Genomic DNA, 12,726 nt, shown 5'->3' with positions numbered 1-12,726 from the left:
AGAAAAATATATAATAGTTAAAAAAGGAGTTAACAATTAGAAAATGTTGAAGAAAAGCAGGAAGACTAAAACATCTTAAGGTGATGATCTAGATAGCTCATAGGTTTTAGAATCAGACAAACAGGGAGAACGCATATTCTAGCTCCTTGCTATCCTTGGCATCTTAGTTAACTACTCTGTGCCTCTATTCCTTATCAGTAAAAACAGGGTAAATGCCTTGGAAACATTTGTGAAAATTAAATGAGATAACGTATGAGGCATTCCCCTAGTATCATTGACAGATTCATGATAGTTGTTCAATACACGTTGGTTTTCCCTTACCTAAAAACCATCAATAATGTCTCATTGCCCTCAGGAGAACTTACACAAAGTCCTCATGATCTGACCCCCCCACCTAACTTCTAGATATCTTCTGACACTTTCAATTTCCTGCACAAGATTTTCCTAAACAATGCTCCCATATTTACATGCAGTAACATTTCTTAATGTATATTTTTCCTCCACCTTGAATGTCCTTCTATCTCGTCCTTTCCACCTCATATATGCAAGCTTCTCTGCTTGGTAAATTTCCACTCATTTCCAAAAGCCCCGATTATAAGTATTTTTCCTACAGGAAGCCCATTACCTTCATCTAGGTAGAAATTTCTTCTCTGTGTTCCCATTACACTGGGTAGTTAAATTTAAAATAGTACATACACAGAGTACTGAATTTCATGTACCTTCTAAAATGCCATCAGTTGTAAGACCCATAGACTTAATGCCATCTTTTGGAGAGAATATAATTAAATGTGGCCATTTAAAATTTGAAAGCCTTTGAATCATTAAACACTAAAAATTGAAAGTCTTTGAATAATAAAATAGGACATTGGTTGAGACATCTATCTCCTTCACAAAGCTATATACACCTAAAAAGCCAGGACAATGAAGTAACCTTGTATCTTCAGCAGTTCAATTTGCATTGAGGCACTTTTTCAGTCATAACTCCAGTACTGCTGGTCGGTTGCCACTGATTGTTTTCTTCTTTTTTTTTTCTGAGGTACTGGGGCTGGGAATTGAACCCAGAACTTCACATGTGAGAAGCTGGTGCTCAACCACTGAGCCACATCAGCTCCACTGAGTTGGGTTTTTTTTCATTTGTTTTTCTTTTGTTTTTGTTTGTTTATTCATTTTTTTTAAGAGGCACTGTAACTGAATCTGGGACGTCACATGTGAGAAGCAGGCGCTCAACCGCTTGAGCCAAATCTGCTTCCCACCCTTCATTCTTGTTTCTGAGAATCTCCATAGTTCTGCTTGTTCTCTGATCCACACCTTTGTTTTTTACAATTACTCTCCTCCTAGGCAAAATGGAGAAACAAACTTTACTCATTTATTCCTATTGCTCCCATTTGACTGAAATAGAGTCCCCCTTCTGTGGGTAAAAATTGGATAGAATTGCCCCAGTCTTATTCCTGTTTATAACCAGTTAAAATCATTCTTGTAATGTATTTTGTGCTGAAACCATATCCTGATTGGGATTCTAGACAGCTGGGCAACACATTTCTTCTACAAAAAGGAAATCTCAAAACAGAAGCCATGCTAGAAACAAACACTCGTTGCATTTCCTGCCTTAAAAAAAAAAATTAAGCTCAGCAGTTTAAAAAGGCAAAAAAAAATCTGCAATGAAAATATGAAATCTGTCCATCTCATTTTTTGCAATCCAAACTTCAGCATCCTCTGAGGCTATGTAACTGCTCATGTTTCCATGAAAGTTGACAATGTAAAGCTGGACAGAGGCCTGAGTTGGTATCTAGTAGCACAGAATTGTCAGTAAACTGTCTCTCTGGTTTATAACACTGTCAGAAAGGCTACCACTCAACACAAATTATGCTGTGTTAGGACCTTAGTGGCATTGTCCAAGTTGTTTTGTGGAGTTTTTTAATTAAGTGATAAAAGAAATGCAGTTACCAGTCCATTCAAATTTTGCTGATCAGACTATCCTTTGAATGACTTTTCTAGCCCTGACCCATAATCTTTTGCTAATGCTCTACCTTTCCTTCTACCTACCCTCCGGACTCCGGCAAGAGAACTGACCTAGCTGAGAATCAGTTCTATACGAAGAGGCTGAATGTGTCCATTTGTGGCTTTGCCTCGGTAGGAGTGTGCATGTGTGCGTGTGTGTGTGTAAGTGAAATGAGCTAAAGTGTCATTGCAAGAGACCATTCCTTGAAAAGGAAATACTTGTATACTTGATGTACTAATGAAACACATCTGTAATTGTACTCTAGAATGGAACATAAATGATTTTGGAGTTCCTTCTTTGTTGTAACACTTGATATCTCCTCATTGTTCACCTAGCTCAAAGTTTCTTTTTTAGAGGAACGAAGGCTGGACCAATGAAAATTGATTTGGGGAATATTTAAGAATAGTTCAATGGCAGTTCATGTGTTCACTAATTTTCCTGACTGCAATAATCATCACCAATTCTAAATATACCAGTTGAATGATTCAATTTGTTTTCGTTTTTTATTTGGCTCACTTAATCAGCAGGTATTAGATACCCTTATTATCCTTTCAGATCATATGACATATAAGTTAAATTCAAAGTGATTACTTTCTCAAAGAATCTCCTAATTACAAATAGTAATGATGATTATAAAAATTTTGAAAGTAGCTAACATATTGTCCAACTTTATTATATGCCAGTGCTTTACTTATATCATTTAGTTAAGTTATTTGAACCATCCATAACATAGGTACTATTAGTATTCCTATTTTAAAGATAAGGAAATTGAGAAGCACAAAGGTTAAATAATGTCCCAAAGTCATGCAGAAATTGTATGGGGGAGCTGGGACTAAATCCCATGTCTCTGACTCAGAGCCTATGCTACAAACCACTGCCATATTCTGAATTCACTAATTGTTGTTACCTCCTTCTAAAAGTGGAGACCAATCTTTTCATGCTGCCCACACTCATTCTTGATTTTCTGTTTACACTGTGCTTCTCAGTACTGGTAAGTGAGAAACACTGCCACAGGAGTTTGGCTAAAGAAGAGGTGCCTGGGGAAATGCCAAACATCACAGTTATGAAGAAGCTTGGCACTGCCATTCTCTGTAGGGACCAAGAAACACACTTTAACACAATATTCTGTTGCAGCCTTTGGGAAAGGCCTTGAGGCTTCCCGATTGACTGGCCTGTCTTCTCTGCATTAGTGAGCAATGTACTGCCCTGGTTGTTGAATTTGGTGACAGCTTTCAGTGACATTTTGCTGATGCAACTCTTCTGCTCCATGAGGGCTTTCCCCAATGAAAACTCTGGTCCATGACCTTAGACATCAACCTGTCACCAGCCTGTAACACTGTGCTGATTCTTCAGATTTATCTGTGACCTCCTGATGGGTTTTTTTTTTTTGATAGGGATGGGAAGTACTTTTGCAAAAAACAGACATCAACATGGAGGATGCTGCATAACTGTCTTGAGAACTGTTGATCGTAGGTCTTCAAAATCCCTCCAGACTGAATTCCTTCTCCCCACATCAACACTCATGTCTGAGCTTCCCATCTAGGGTTGTTTCCCAAATCCCACATTCGGTTCAGAATCTTTTTGGTATTACTTAGTCATCTTCTTTCACCCATCAGAAGAGACAAGAAAGACTGGCATCCTTTATGGAAAATACCAGCTATGAAGCTTCCCAAACCCATGAGCCAATGGGAGAGGTACAGAGGACGACGTAACTGACTGGGAATTTTCCAGACTGGTGTTTCTTAGTACACAGTAACAAATACTCATCATCACTGTTTTCCTGAACTGGAAGAAACTACTTACCAGAATTTCAAACAAGTTTTCCCTAGATAGAAATAAGCTTTAAAGGAAGACTCTTAGGGACGCACTCCTTCACTTTTTCACACAGAGGGGGAAAAAATATATAAATGCTATAAATCTACATGGCCAAGAATCTTAATTGGATGTGTGGGTGTGTGTATGTGTGTGTTTATGCACGTACAATCGTGTATGTGTGTGCTGTTTTAAATTGAGTAGGAATTTCTTTCATTAATTTATAGTCTTATACTTTGCATATCTTTATTCATCCAGATCATATTGGCATAATAATCCAAATTAGATATTGGCTTTAAAAGATGAATTTGCTTATTCTGAACATGTTAAGAATAAGCTCCAGTGAAAATGAACTATTAGAGAAACAACTTTGCGTTACCAACTACACCTAACCTACTTTTATATAAATTTGTCCTGGAAAGCAAAGCAGAGCATTAACCTTAGTAGCTGTCCCCGTGCTGCTCATATTATTTGCAGCAAAAACAATTGAATAAAAGGACAGGAAAGTGAGAAAGAATGTGAAAATTGGCAGTTTCATCATGAAATAAGCAATTGGATGAAAGAGAAAAAGATCTGGGAAAGGATTTCAAAATTTCTAGTTCTGTTCAGATAAAACAGCCCTTATATCAAATCCATTCATTTTTCCATTAAGTGAATTTGTGTTGCCCTCTTATTATTTTTTAAAACGAGGCATTTCCTTAAGCTTACTTTACTCTCCTCACCAACTGCAGCAACAACAAAACAAGCTGGTTTATTTGCTTTATCCCATTCCATGAGGCGATTTTTTTGGTAAGTTGAATCATTGATATTGCACCTTTTTGCTTCCATGTGACAAGATTATCTTTTAACAATGATTTATTTTTCCCATTAAAGCTGAAAAGATCACTTGATCATAAAAGGGCCAGACTCTAACATCATTCAAGGCTTTGGAAATTTTCTTAGACCTCATTTTTCAGCTACATTCTGTCAGGGAGCTCAAAGACTGTTGATGGCAAAACTTGTATTGCTTTCTAGTTGCTTAAGAAAGTGTGTTGTCATTAGTAAATAATGCTGAACTCCAAGGTCATACAAATAAGTTCTTCGCATTCATATATACTTATATGATTTCTAGTTTTACGTAGTACTATACTAGCAAATTTATGAATTCTTTTAGTCTCTAAAGTACACAAATTCTGGCTATTTATTTTAAAGCAAAACTATACTATAAATTTATTGCGCCTTATATTTTATAACTCATTACATACCAAGCAACCAGAAGCTGATTTAACAATATGGTAAAAAAATTAAAGGCAAAGACCATCAAGTGGGGAAGAAGCTCACTAGCTAATAGTCAGAGGATCTGTCTCCTAATCTTGGTTCTGAGTTATTTGTGAGTCTAATAGAAACTATTTTAACCCCTTTGAGTTTCACACTCTTCATTTGCCAAGGGAGATGATAATAAAAATGTGAAAATTTTAAAAATTCTGACTTAATCAGTTCACAAGTAGTATTACCTTTAATTGAAATGGCAAATAGTTTGATGAAATCAGATCAATATTACTTAGTTCTCTTAGTAAATATATAGTAAATACTAACATTCAAATATAGGTCTTGCCTTCCATAGAACTAAGTTTTCTTTGATAATAATCAGACCCTCTTAACAGGAAAAAAATTACAGGAAAATTTTGGAGACTCTTTGCTATTCAAAACTTTCTTTCATTACTATCTAAATTCATAGGGGCTTCTGGATTTCTGGACACAAAACAGAAATTTAGTTTCATATCATCATAGGTTTTTGTGGGCTCCAAAATGCGAAAGAATAGCCTCATTTTCACAGGAAAGGAAGAGTGAAATCTGAAATTTTAGGCCTAACTTGTGGCTTTTCCACATAGAATTGGCCAGTAAGGCTAGAAATTAAATAACTCAAGAGTAACACAAATGTCAGTTCCTCTAGGATTGCTCACAGGAAGAAAACCCTCCAGGATGCTTATAAAACCATCACCATCACAAATCATAATCATCATCATCAAAATTAATAAGTAGTTATTAAAAGCTTACTGGGAAAACACCCCAACCTTACTTCTAACTATGCTGTACAACCCTGGTTCCTAGCCCTAGTGGCATATCAGCATTATATTGGTTAACTATTGCTATGCAACAATATGACCAAAAAGTTAGCTATATATATATAAAGCAACACATATTTATTATCTCACAGTTTCCTTGGGTCAGGAGTCTGGGCATGAGTTAGGTGAATCCTCTGCAAGGCTGCAGAGTCAGCCTCAGTTGGCTTCTCCTCTGGGGCTTAACTCAGACAGGTCCCCTTCAAAGCTCCCATGTTTGTTGGCATGATTTAGTTCCTTGTAGGTTGTTGGGCTAAAGGCCTCAGTCTCTTACTGGCTGCTGACCAAAGGCCACCATCATTTCTTTTCCATATGGGCCTTCCCATAGGCCAGTTCACAACATGACATCAAAGCACAATGGAAATAGACTATTAGCAAGACAGAAGTTATAATCCCGTATAACAGTGAAGGAGTGACATCCCATCACCTTTGCTGTATCTATTGCTTAGAATCAATTCATAGATCACACGCCCACACCATTAATAATAGGAGGTAGAGAAATTTGGGGGACATCTTAGAGTTTGTTGGCCACAAGAATCAAGTGGTGTAGTTTTTTTAAATTAAAGATTTTTTTAGCTCACTCATAGAAACCCTGATGCACAGAGTCTGAGTATCTTAGTTGACTAGGGCTGCCATAACAAAGTACTATGAAGTTGATGGTTTAAAACAACGGAACTTTGTCTCACAGTTCTGAAGACTGGAAGTCCAAAATCAAGGTGTTACCAAGGCAATATGCCATCTGAAGTCCCTAGAGAAAATATGTTCCTTGTCTCTTCTATCTTCAGGAGTTTGCCAGTTCCGTGGCTATTAGATGCATCTCTGCCTCCATCTTCACATGGCCTTCTTTCTTGTCTCCATCTTCACATGGTATTCTCTCCCATTGTCCTTGTCTGTGTGTTCTCTTGCCTTCCTATAAAGAGACCAGCCAGATTAGGAGTCACCCTAGTCCAATTTGGCCTCATCTTAACAAATAACATCTTCTAAGACTCTATTTCCAGATAAGGTCCCATTCACAAGACCAGGGATTAAGACATGAATGTGTCTTTTGGGAGTATACAATTCAACCCATAACACTGGGGTTGGAAGTACAAGGATTTCTTTTAAAGAAAAACTCCCCAAATACTCAAGTGCACAGCCAAATTTGAGAACTGCTACACAATATCCAGATGGTTTTATTGTAGCTATCTTGTTGAGGCATGACCCACCAAGACATAAGCCATCACTCCCTATCTGAGGTTTATGTTTGAGGGCAGCAAAAATAGACCATGAAACCCCTTTTTGCTTAAACCTTGGTTTTCTAGTGATGGGAGTTTTCTCTTTGACTATGGCTTGATGTAGTAATAGTCACTAAGCTTGATGAACTCTGAGTCATGTTATGGGAAATAACTGAACTACATCATATATTGAGCATCTTTGTTATTAATACCATTAATTGTGATCTTTCTCCAATGTTGTAGATTCTGGAAAAAAAAAAGAATAGAAAATATATCTTACCTAAGGATTTGTTAACAAAACTCATGAGTTTAAAATTTTCACCATCTTTCATTAATGTGGTTCATTTGTTACAATTGATGAACACAAATTGAAGCATTGCTACTAAGCATGGTCTATAGTTTACATTATGGTTTACATGTTGCACTGCACAATTTTATAGGTGTTGAAAAAATGTATAATAGCCTGGATCCATCATTGCAATATCATGCGGTACAATTCCAACATCCCCAAAATGCCCCATGTTACACCCATTCTTCCCTCTTCCTCCCCTCAGAACCTATTTTGACCACTGTCTTTATGTCAGTGTTACAAGTTCTTCCCTTACTATTAGTAGAATAATAATGTATACTTTAATCCATGTTGAATTCCCACCTTATGTTTGTTCATTCCTCAATCTTGAGGATATTGGTATAGTGATGCCCATGAAAAATGTTAATGGGGAAAAGTGTGGGAGGGGAAGGAAGTGGGGTGTATGGAAATCCCCTATATTTTCGATGTAGCATTTACATAATCTAAAGCTTCTTTAAAAATAAAGAAAAAATGTAAAAAATAATTATGCTGGTCAAGAATATTTTTAAAATGCAAGAGAATTATGCTGCTGCTGATAACTAGAATTTAACTGAGAGAATCTACTACTAATTGAAAATCTTCTAGCATGCATAGAGTAATATCAACTCTCACAAAATATTGCAAAGTAGACAAACTTTAATATCCACATTTTTCACACAGGAAACTTTGGTTCAGAAAGCGTATGTAACTTTTCTAAGGCCACATACTCTGAAGAATACATTACCTGGTTGGTGGATTCAATTTACTATGGGAAAGGGGGCAAAAAGACCTTTTCTTCTTTTTAACATTAAGAATAAAAAACTCCTTTCTTTGATTATAAGACTATACTGTCCTGGTGTCCAACCTGCAAGACATTTTTATAAGAGAAAATCGATTTGAAAAAGTCCTTTTAATAGGTAATCTCCTAACTACCTGTGAATTCTTCTAGAGCAGGAAACTTGATTCATGTTTGTATCCCTAACTTAGTGAAGTCCCTGAGACTTTGTACTAAATAAATGTTTGGTACCAAAAAAGTTAATAAATAAATGAAAGAATGATGAACTTCTAATACAATCCAACTCTACATCAAATGATTTCCTTGGTGAGTGAGACTGCACTGGTTGAGGGTCTCAGCAAAGAAAACTCAAGCTCTGTAGTATGCTATGTTTTCTACCAGGCTCCCATAAATTAGCTCTTCATTTTAGATTGCATAAAAGAAACATGGGGCAGAAATAATGAGTGAAGAGTCCCATACCCCTATCTTCTGCCTAGCTAGGACAAAGCTTAAGGACAAGTAAGTCATTGTTCCTCATTAGAAAAAAGAATGTTACTGGGTAATTGAACAAGCCAGGCTTGATACTGAGTGCAGTGGCAGAACTTGGTTTGCCATCTTTGCTTTCCAAAAGGTTGAGACTGACTAGTTAGAGAAGAAATCAGAGCTGGAGAAATAGCAATGAAACTCTCGTCAATACCTAAGACCCTGCTCTTGAAAGTATCCTTTTATTTTTATTTTCCTCACAGGAACTCCTTGTTGCTGATAATTACAGCTTGTGAGTGACATATATTTATATAGTGCATCTTTTCCAAGGTGCCCAATGTATTTTAGAAACATTTCCCAACAAAAGTGTGCTGTAGCAAGCAAGAAAATATTCTCGTCACCTCAAAGCTCTTTCTGAAAAGGAAGAGCGTAAGTTCAGGGAGGGAAAGGAAATTGTTCAGTTCCCCATGCATGCCCTATAGATAGATGTCCAAGGTTTACAAGGACAGGGACTGAAGCAAGATTCAAACTAAGGTCTGAATGACTTAGACTCACGTAGACTCCAAACTTTTATGTGCTCACTTTTATGAACCCACTGAAGAAGGGGGTGGCTGATTTCCTTGTCAGCTGTCCTGTCTGAGAGTCCCAGCACATCAGGAGAGCTGCATAAAATACAATTTTGACTTCTACATCATTCATTTGTTTGACAGACTCTTAAAGAAAGTCTATATGTATATACTAGAGTCTATATACTATATGCCAGGCCATATGTGGGATGCTGGAAATATAGCACCGTTCCTATACACACGAAGCCTGTATTTCCGTGGACATTCTGCACCACTGGGAAAGAACAATAGTGATTTAGTCTATGGGAATTAATGACAAACCACTGGGATCTTTAGACCCCACAGATTTTGCACCCTTCCTACCTCTCTGACTTCACTGTGTACCTCTCGGCCCTTGCTCATTGGTCTGCAGCTGTCCTGGCTTTCTTCCTTCCTGAGACACAGGGAGCTCACTTCCTTCCCATTTCCTTGACTCCACGTACCTGAAACGCACATGCTTCCTGCGGACCTTCACGAACTTCCTCGCCACATTCAATGCACCCTCTCAGCCAAGCCTTCTCTGACAAACATCTGAAATATGCTTCCCTCTACCCAGACCCTCCCCATCCCTCTACCAGACCCATCCCAGAACACGTATCACCTGAAATTGCCTTCTTTTAGTTGTTACCTCAGTGCCAGTCTTCCTCCTCTACACTGTAACATCTAAGTGAGTAAGGCCTTGTCTGTCTTATTCACCTGAGTATCCTCAACTCTTACTGCACTTGGCACATAACAGCCTTCAAATAAATAGTTGTTGAGTAATAAATGATTTAACAAATAATGGTGGACCAACCAACTTAACCAGTATTGATAAAACCCTGGTCCAAAAGTTTTTAAAGGACAAAGATTCTATCAAGAATTTGAAAGAGTCGGTGTCCAACCAGTCCAAAGAACCACATACTTCTTCCCAACCATCACCTCTCATCTGAACATCAGCTCACAATCTGAGTTTCCAACATAGACCATATGGTAAGGACAAACAAGGAGGCAGCTGCCAAGCGGGGGGATCAGAATCCACCCCAAAAGCTGCTCCTTTGGCGAAGAAAGGTTACCTAAGGAATGGGTGATGCCCAAACTTAGGTTACACTAAGGTTACATGCAAGACTATCACATGCATATGTGAATTTCCATGGTGCGTTCTTTCCATATCCAGGCCAGGCAAGGCCTTACAAATCAAGATAAGAGTGTTTTTCTCTTTTATTCTAATGTAAGGCAAAGTTACCAAGGTGAGGGTGAAGGGATGGTGATAGTAGAAAAAGATGATGTATCTTTTTTTTCCCCATTATTATTAATCATTCTAGCTGCTGTCAAATGAATGAATTGTAGGGGGCAAAGTAAAACAGGATACCAGTTAGGAGGCTATTATAATAGTTAAGGCAAGATATAATGGTGGATGATTAATATGAGGTAAATTCCATGTCCAATTTTTCTCCTTTTCTACGAGCCTTTTAGACCATGTCCTTTAAGCAGTATGATGTAATGAGAACACCAGCCTAGGAGTTAGAAAGCCTAAGGTCAATTTTCATATGACTTCTTGGTAGTCCTGTCATCTTGCCAAGTCATTTAACCTCTCCAGGACCATTTCTTTATCTTTAAAGTTAAGAATTGCTGTTCTCTTGAGATGAGTCCATCACATGAGACAATAAGCATGTTACGTTGCAAAATGCTAGAACTTATAGAAATAGAAGTTATATCTACATGTATCTATAGTAATAGAATGAGGTACAGGGTTTTTAAAAGCAAAGAAAGGACTTATGTCAGTTCCTCCTGGGATTTTTTGAATGCCATTCAAATTTTCCCTGATCCATTCCAACACAGAGAAAACTCTCTTCCTTTTAAATCCTATGCTTCTTTTGTTTATTCTCAATTAGCAATAATCTCGTCTTGTGAATATTGTGATACATTTTCAGCAAATATTATATACAAATCTTACCTCCTCAATACACTGAATGCTTCTTAATAACAGAGCTCATGTATTTTAACTCCTTCTTTCCTACTTCAACCAAAAGAGTCTCTCCTCATGATAAAATCTTTACACATTTTAATTAATTTTTTGATTAAAACCTGTGTGGGTTTTCCTTTAAAATGTCAGAGATTCATCTCAAAATGTTGTTTAGCTTTGTTCCAGAAACCTAGGAAAATGTTAGCACCAGGTACAGAGTAATTTTTATTGTCTTTTTTTTTTTACTGAAATATATTTCCTAAATTTCCTACAATTTACACATATTTCTTTTGAAATAAGAATATGTGCTTTAAAAGAAATAGGTAAATACTCTTTAAGAGAATAGAGTTTATTCCTCAGAATATACTAAGAGTAACGTCTGTCTAAAGCACTTTGACATATTGTCTTATTTGATCTTTATAACAAAGCTTTCAAGTATCCACTTTATAGAAGAACAAAAGTCCCTATTAGTTTAAACAAATTGCTAAAGGTTGCACCGATTCATTTTGCCAATATTTCCAGAAGGCATTATATATCACATGGTAATCTAGAAATGAGCTGGATTTAAAATCTAGGTCTTCCAATGCCTGGTCTATACATGGAGGGGGAATAGTTGTTCAATAGTCTACTCAGTATAATGTCCATGAAATTGATAAAGAGCCCATTGGAATAATTTTAATTAAATAGTAGCAGGGATTGGTAGCATCTTTCTTGCTGTTTCATATTCTCTTCATCTTTTAAATTTCTCCAGATTTGTTTGTCTTTATGTGGTCTCTTCACTCACTGCCACATTTTTTCTGTCATTGTCCCTGCTCTCCCTCCTTGCTAATCCATATTCTGACAACCAGTAAGGGGCTCCTTCAACATTCTCTGCTCAAGATGTTGGAATTCAGTGTCCCAGGCAGCTCAAGGGGCTGGCAGTATGCATGCATATTATTATTTGTCAGGTCCCAGTATAATAGCAAATCTGTCTTTTAGAATAAGAGGCACGCTGTAATTGGATTTGATGACTGATAAATCTTCTTCCTTGAGACCAGTCCCATCATTCCTGGAAAAATATCTCAACTGGAGCTAGCTTCTCTTTCCATGGTTTTTCCATCTCATTTTGCACCTCTGGTTCAGCACTGAATCTATTTCACGTCACATCTCTTACCCTCCCAGATTATGACATGCAGGAAGGTGAGATATGCTTTGCAATTACCTCTTGATTCTCCATTATGCCCATTATATGCCACTCATGTAGTGGACCCTCAGTAAAGTTGCCATGACACATACCTGCATGACACATACCCAGCCAGGAGAAATGTAAGTCTCTGCATCATTACACTTCTATCTCCAGAGATTTACCTGGCTTGAACCCAGAATCAATCATCAGACAAACTGTAGAGTGGCCAAGTCAATCCGGACACCTTCAAGATTAAATCTCAATGAGCCCACTTTTTCCATACTCACACCCAACACACCAA

General features: G+C 37.3%; 1 protein-coding gene across 2 annotated transcripts in view; it reads left to right on the top strand.

The window, feature by feature from the left end:
- Positions 1-12,726, top strand: part of ARHGAP15 (Rho GTPase activating protein 15) — a 653,844-nt gene that overhangs the window by 440,574 nt on the left and 200,544 nt on the right. The gene's annotated exons all lie outside the window — the stretch shown is intronic.

Source organism: Dasypus novemcinctus, chromosome 7 (assembly GCF_030445035.2).
Source record: "Dasypus novemcinctus isolate mDasNov1 chromosome 7, mDasNov1.1.hap2, whole genome shotgun sequence".
In the NCBI taxonomy this organism is placed as follows: Eukaryota; Metazoa; Chordata; class Mammalia; order Cingulata; family Dasypodidae; genus Dasypus; species Dasypus novemcinctus.
The sequence above is the reverse complement of the archived record's forward strand: the minus strand, read 5'-3'. Positions and strand labels throughout refer to the sequence as shown.